General features: G+C 41.2%; 1 non-coding gene across 1 annotated transcript; it reads right to left on the bottom strand.

Annotated features, from left to right (window-relative positions):
* Positions 1 to 5,036: 5,036 nt before the first annotated feature.
* Positions 5,037 to 5,141, bottom strand: LOC127490840 (U6 spliceosomal RNA). The gene has a single exon (XR_007919234.1). It is a non-coding gene; the product is annotated as a U6 spliceosomal RNA (small nuclear RNA).
* Between the last annotated feature and the right edge of the window lie 2,863 nt (positions 5,142 to 8,004).

The raw sequence follows: 8,004 nt of genomic DNA, 5'->3' as shown, positions 1-8,004 counted from the left end.
TCTAACTGCAACTTGGTACCCACTGACGAATGTCTCCCCTTCTCAATTCTCCCACCTCTATCCTCTGGTAACTACCATTCTACTCTCCTCTTCTGAGTTCAATCTTTCTAGATTCCACATTCAAATGAGATCATATGGTATTCTTATCTCCATGCCTGGCATACTTCAACTAATACAATTTTCTCCACATTCATATGTGAGGCACATGACAAATTCTTGATTCTTTTTTTTTTGCTCAGTAGCATTCATTTGTGTATATAAACACTTTAAATTTATTCATCTGTCAATGAACACTTAGGTTTCTTCCATATCTTGGCAATGGTGAATAATTCTGCAATGAACATGGGAATACACACATTTCTTTGGCATACTGATGACAATTCCTTTGGATATCTACTCCATAGTGAGATTACTGGATTATATGTAATTCTTTTAGTTTTTTGAAGAACCTTGGTGTGATATACACACTAATAAGCCTGATTTTATCATATGCACCACAAAACTATGTGTGTTGAAATGTCCACAAGCAATTAAAATAAAAGTAAGAACAAAACGAAGATATGCAGATGGACAACAAGCACATGAATTGATGTTCATCATTGATAGGCATTCAGGAAATTAAGTTAAAAACAATTTGAGATGGCACTTCATATCTATTGTGATTGGTATAATAAAAAATGAGAAAAAAAGACAAATATTGGTAAGGCTATGAACAAACAGGAACCTTATACACTGCTGAGGCAGGTGTATAATAATGCAGGTGCTGTAGAAATCAGTGTGGTGGTTCCTCAAAAAGCTAAACATAAAATTGCCAACCCAGAAAGTTCTTTCCTGTGTAATAAAGCCAAAGAATTTAAATTAGGTACTCAAATAAACAGTGTACATGAATACCAAAGCAACACTATTCACGATGGCACAGAAAAATTTAATATACAAACACAGAATTATTACTCATCTGTAAAAAGAAATGAAGTACTAATACATGTTACAATATAGAGGAACCTTAAAAACATGCAATATTAAAGGAAGCCAGACACAAAGATCACAGAAAATATTGTATGATTCTATTTATATGAGATCCAAAATAGGCAAATCCATAGATAGAAAGACAGTGGTTGCTCCAGGTTGGAGGGAGAAGAGAATGGTGAGCGGTTGCTTAATGGGTACAGGGTTTACTTTTGGGAGTAATAAAGTCAGGGCCAGCACTGTGGCATAGCAGGTGGGGCTGCCGCCTGTGACACCAACATTCCATATGGACACGGGTTCAAATCCGGACTGCTCCACTTCCAATCCAGCCCCCTGATAATGCGCCTGGGAAAGCAGTGGAAGATGGTCCAAGTACTTGGCCCCCTGTACCAAGTGGGAGACCAGGAAGAAGCTCCTGGATCCTGACTTCTGATAGGCCCAACTCCGGCCATTCTGGCCATTTGGTGAGTGAACCAATGGATGGAAGATCTCTCTCTCTCTCTCTCTCTCTCTCTCTCTGTCTCTCACCTTCTCTCTCTGTAACTCTTTCAAATAACATAAACTAAATACAGTATAGTCTCAAATAACTAAACTCTTTCAAATAAAACCCTAAATAAAGTGATGAAGATGTTTTGGAACTTGGTAAAGTAGTGGTTGTAAAACATTCTGAACATACTAAATGCCACTAAATTTTATATATATATATAGAGAGAGAGAGAGACAGGCAGAGTTAGACAGTGAGAGAGAGAGACACAGAGAGAAAGGTCTTGCTTCCCTTGGTTCACCCCCCAGATGGCCGCTACAGCCGGCATGTTGTGCCGATCCGAAGCCAGGAGCCAGGTGCATCCTCCCGGTCTCCCATGCAGGTGCAGGGCCCAAGGACCTGGGCCATCCTCCACTGCCTTCCCGGGCCACAGCAGAGAGCTGGACTGGAAGAAGAGCAACTGGGACAGAATCCGGCGCCCCAATCGGGACTAGAACCTGGGGTGCCAGCAGTGCAGGCAGAGGATTAGCCTAGTGAACTGCGGCGCCGGCCCTAAATTGTATATTTTAAACTCGTTAATTTTATAGTGTGTAAATTTAACCTCAATTTAAAACAGAAAGCAGTTGGTAATTGTTACTGAATGATCTGACATACAAATTTGAAGCCAGAATCAATGGAGAATCTGGTGAATAACTGATTCAGAACAGGTGATATTAACTTGAGCATGACTAGCTTTCTGAAGTGACTGTGAGATCAGGGGAACTTGACACTGTCAGATAATGAAGCAGATAGACACATGGCATTGCAGCTGACTGCTTGGAAACAATAGAAGACAACATCTAGAGAGCCACTTCCCTTCCCAGAGATCCAGAAATGGGTGAAGAACCAGGATGCTTACAGGAAGGACGTGCTATTTTATGGAAGTCAGTTTCATTAACTTCCACAGAAAATGCCTTAATATGTTAAGGAGATAGAAGCCCTTTGGACCCCTGATTAAAAGGGATTCAACTTAGATTTGCTCCTTCGTGGTTGTAATTGGCCATATTTCCAAACAGGTTAAAAGTTATTATTACCCTAAAGAGGATTCTTGAACTGTGTTAAATGCACATCTTGATAGAGTGTCGCTCCCCCTCTTCGTGGAGGAACGACACTAAACCCTGCCTAGGCTTCATATCCGAGTCACGGCACCATTATGTCGCTCCCCCTCTTCATGGAGGAACGACACTAAACCCTGCCTAGGCTTCATATCCGAGTCACGGCACCATTATGTCGCTCCCCCTCTTCGTGGAGGAACGACACAGGACCCTGCACTGTTCTTTTGTCTGCTCGGCCCTCCCCGGGTTTGCTGCTGGTTCTTCCTGGGTTGGCTACCGTCCCTTCCACCTCTGTGGAAGGGCGGCTCCCCCTGCCACTTTCCCCACTTCCGTGGGGGAGCGGCACACCGCCGGCCGGCTCTCTCGGGGGCTGCTCAGATGTTCCTCCAGGTGTTCCTGGTGCATGTTGTCTCTCTCCTCCTTTATAGTCCTCTTCCACCAATCCCAACTCTGCTACCCACACGCCGAGTACGCTGCTCTCCTCCAATCAGGAGCAGGTCCTGCTGTTTATTGGTTGAACTGGAGGCAGCTGTGTAGAAGCTGTTTCCTCCTCTCCCAGCGCCATATTGTGGGAGAGCAGATGCATAGAATAAGTGTTAATTCCAGTAACTTAGTCTAGTCCGAGTTGCTCCCAGTTGCTCCCCACAATAGAGTGCCATTGCTTACATAACACCAACTATCACTTCTCTTTCCCACTTTGGAAAAGTCCAACTTACTTGCTGGATTGAAAAAAGCTTGTTTTTTTTTGTTTGTTTGTTTGTTTTTTAAAGATTTATTTTATTTATTTGAAAGAAAGAGATACAGAGAGAGGGGTAGAGGGGTAGAGACAGAGAGAGAGAGAGAGAGAGAGAGAGAGGTCTTCCATCCGCTGGTTCACTCCCCAAATGGCCATAATGACCAGGGTTGAGTCAGGCTGAAGCCAATAGCAAGGAGCTTCTTCCAGGATTCCCACGAGGGTGCAGGGGCCCAAGGACTTGAGTCATCCTTTACTGTTTCCCAGGTGTATTAGCAGGGAGCTGGATTAGAAGTAGAGCAGCCAGGACTTGAAGTAGTGCCTGTATGGTTTGCCAGCACTGCAGGTAGTGGCTTTAACCCACTGTGTCATAGCGCTGGCCTGAAAAAAAAGCTTTTAATGATTAATATGAATGGAATAATATCATCTGAACTTGATAAGAAATAAAATGGAAAGTATTCACTTATCTTTTGGATCTGGGGGTGGCTTCTCAGGCTGTATCTCAAACCACGTCTTGTAACTGTTAGGATGTTTGCTTGGCTGTTAAGTGTTCAGAAAATCAAAGAAACAGTGGCTTAAATTTGCCTCATATAACGTGAAACAGGAACAGGAGATTGAGTCTCCTGTTGAAGGATGCCATCAAAGACTCTTTTCCACCGTTCCGTTCCACCATCTTTAGCCTTAGTCTTATGGTCACAACGTGCCAACCACAGGACCAGACATTACATTCACATCGCAGGTAAAAAGAGAAGCAGGCAGGGAGTAGGGGAGACACCAACCATGTCTGTCCCTTTATTAGGAAGGAAAAGCTTCTCAGGAACATCACAGTAAACTTCTGCTTAGGTGGCACCGACCACAACAGACCACATAGCTACCACTAGTTGCTGTGGAGGTAGAAAGAAAATATTTATGATTTCCTGCCTCTCTAGTGCAGAATTGAGGATAGTGTCTGTTAGAAACTTTCACTGTTTGCTACCACTTGTATAAAACTTAAAAGAGATTCTTAAATGAAGAAAAGTGATCAATTTTATGTTTGATAAACAAGAATATTAACAATGTGTAACTCCTATAGCAACTCTCTTACCCAAGGAAAGAGGCATTTGCTTAAGTTTCACTTTTTTGTATTTTTATTTGACAGATAGAGTTAGACGGTGAGAAAGACAGAGAGAAAGGTCTTCCTTCCGTTGGTTCACCCCCCAAATGGCCGCTACAGCCGGAACTATGCTGATGCGAAGCCAGGAGCCAGGTGCTTCTTCCTGGTCTTCCATGCGGGTGCAGGGCCCAAGCACTTGGCCCATCCTGCACTGCATTCCCGGGCCACAGCAGAGAGCTGGCCTGGAAGAGGAGTAGCCGGGACTAGAACCCAGCGCCCACATGGGATGCTGGTGCCGCAGGCAGAGGATTAACCAAGTGACTAAGTTTCACTTAATCACAGTAAAAAAAAAAAAAAAAAAATTGATATTCTACCCTCAATGATTTGGATTTCTTTTCAGTTCTTGACAGACCTTGCTGCATGTCAACTCACCTGGTTTTGCTATATTTAAGAGAAAGACTTCGGGGGTAGGAGGATGCGGGGAAGATGGGAAGTGAGCTTCACGAGCATTTGGAACTTGAAGGGTCTGGTTAGGAACTCATATACTTGGTAAGGTACTTTCCCTCGACTACGTTTCCTTTATTTACCTTTTTTCCCCCAGAAAAACCCTGATCTTAGTAGATCAATATACAGAGCTATTTGGTCATTTGACATGGGCACTTCAAAAAAAATATGTACCACTTCACAAATTTGCATATCATCTTTGTGTAGGGGCCATGCCAATCTCTGTATCAGTTGCCATTTTACTATATGCGCTGCTGAAGTGAACACCTTCCTCTCTTTAAATGCTCAACTACACACATATCTTTACACAGACACATGTACATACACACACACACGTGCAAAATGATATAAATATAAAAAGTCACTAGTACACAAGAAGGAAGCAATTATCTGAACCGTGGCCTAGGCAAAGGAAGGTCATGACTGAGGCCCTGATGCCAGGAAAAGAGGAAAATTATTACTTCCCCAGGGAAGGCAAATCGCTTTTAAGTTATCACACCTGAAAAACGGATTTATGCAGCAATATTTCAGGGAACAGTGGGCAGATTTACGATGACATAAAATTCATTCAACTTACAAAAAAATCTAGCTTCCACTTTGTTATCCACAGAACCCATCTTACCCAACCAGACAAAATAAGCTTAACCTTGACAAATTTTCTCCCCGCAGCAAATGCTCGCATCAACCGGCAGATTTTCCTGGCTGTGGATTTGTAATTACTTTCTGAATTTTGAAGAACAGATTAAACGACTACATAAAGATCTGAATATTACCATCCACAAATCTTTCTGCTAACTGATTACTATGAGTTATTATTAAACGGGTTTTCCATGTTTCATAAGCATTTCCTGTGCTGGTGCCACATATTGCCTCCCACAAATGATTCAAAAAATAAAATATGAGTTTCAAAGAAAATGAAGCCAACTATGTAGCTGAAAAGATTTCAAGGAAGATTTTTAAAACATCTTAGGGGAAAGAACTTGAAAAAATACATTTTCCAAGGCAAAAATAGCAGCTTCTAAGGTTTGCATATAAATATTAAAATGTTTTACCAAAGGAACAAAAGTCTTCATAAAGTGCAATGCTTATGGGCATAACATATGCACTTTAATAACTAGACTTGCAGCTGACTGATAGTTTGTATATACCAGTTAAAGACAAAGTACATTTTCTTCTACTGTGCTGAAATGGACTTCTAATCTGCTAGCCAAGGGGCATGGTTTAAACAGTCTCTATGGCAACCATCTTCTTCATTTACTGCAGCATCTGAAGAAATAATACACTGTGTACAGCTGGATAATGCAGTTGTCCTAGACTTTAATAAATTTGCTTTTACTTGCTATTTACAGATTTCTATCATATCTATGATCTTAGTCATTAGAGCTGAGAGATACACAGGGTCTTCATAAAGTTCTCCAGACATCTGCTTATATTAATCATTGTTGGCAAACTCCTATAGTACAATGTTTTATGTTTGGAAACTGCATCCTTAATCACTTCCATTTATCTTCTCAATATCCGTAAGGATGGAATAACCTCCGAACAGGAAATATGTTGGTTAATATGGAAGGCAGAGGAGTTTGCTAGTCTTTCACAGAGATTTTCTAACAATGATAGGAGGCTGGAAAGATAGATTATCTGCAAATGTTGTAATAAAGAGGACAGAGAAGCAGAAATGAGAGCCTAATATTGGAACAAACCCAGGGAGTTAGATCTACTGGCTTACAAGTGTGGAGAGTAATAGCAGCCTGCAGTTGGTGAGTATAGTGTGCTGGGCACTGGGATGAGTATTTTTCATGCTGTACTCTTACTAAAATCTTACAACAACTCTCTGACAAGGGTGTTACTGCCTCCATTTTCAGTTAAAGACAAGAAGTTCATGGAAATTTCTTAATAAAGATTAGTTTCCTTGTCTGATATGAAGGTACTTGAGAAGGTGTATGGAAAATGGAATTAAAAGCAGCTTTACTTGGTACAAAAATTCTGAAATCTATGCATAGGTTTTTCATAATACACAATTTCCATGAAGTTTTTGAAGACCCCTTGTATTCTTCACTATGATGAATGACATCCACTCAGTCATCCTTGTACTCGTACTACAAATGTTTAAAGCATAACCACTTACTGTTAAGCAATAAATTGCTGGTCACTAGACAAATCAAAATAATCAAGACCAATGTAAGCCCTACGCTCAAAGAATTAATTTGCTAATCTATGTGACAGAGGACCCGGTGTGGTTTGAGTAGCATAAACCTCTTGAACTCATGTGGACAATTATTTACTACTCAAAGTCCTAAGTTAATGATGTTAAGAGCGTGGGAACAATCTAATTATGGTGTCCAGGAGGTGAGCCTAGAGGGAGATCCTTAGGTCACTGGGAGCACTCCTCAGCAGGTAGTTCTTGTGAGAGGGTTGGCTGCAAAAGCCCAAGCTATGTGATCATTCCTGCACACACACTCCACCATTGCCATCCTCTGGCCTTCCCTGACAGCCTAACCAAAGGGAGCCCACCCAATCTTAGACTGTAAACCTCCAAAGCCAAGTGCCCAAATAACTCGTTTAAGGTATTCAGTTACAGTAATGAGAAGCAGATTAATATAGAGGCCAAGTTCAAGAAATAACAACAGCAATTATTTGCATCCCATGTATATAGGCACTATTCTAATTTTTTGACACTTATTAATTCATTTAATTCCCCTAACTTAGTAATAATACTAAGTTAAGTATTATTACTATTTGACAAGTGAGGAAGCAGTTAAGGCTAGAGGTTTAACAATTTACCTGAGGTCACTCACTCTGTGGTTGACAAAGCTAGGATTTGTACCCAAGCAGCTTAAATTGAGGGACCATGATATTAACTACTATACTGTTCTGCTTCTATAAAATGGCTTGTTGAGATAGGTTGATTGGAAACATCTCTCACTGAGTCCCAGGTATGTATGAGGTTAAATATGGGATACATTTCTCTAAAACATAATTTGGAATGGAAGAGAATGGCAGCACATCTACTCCTCAGAGAACAGGGGAGAGGGGAGTTTTGGTGGATCTGATAAACAGAAGAGTCAGGAAAGCAGGAATATAGATGAGGATAAAACAGGCATGCACGTGACTTTTAGAGCCTGCAGCTAGC

Source organism: Oryctolagus cuniculus, chromosome 6 (assembly GCF_051225735.1).
Source record: "Oryctolagus cuniculus isolate XC-2025 breed Fujian yellow rabbit chromosome 6, ASM5122573v1, whole genome shotgun sequence".
Taxonomy (NCBI): Eukaryota; Metazoa; Chordata; class Mammalia; order Lagomorpha; family Leporidae; genus Oryctolagus; species Oryctolagus cuniculus.
The sequence above is the reverse complement of the archived record's forward strand: the minus strand, read 5'-3'. Positions and strand labels throughout refer to the sequence as shown.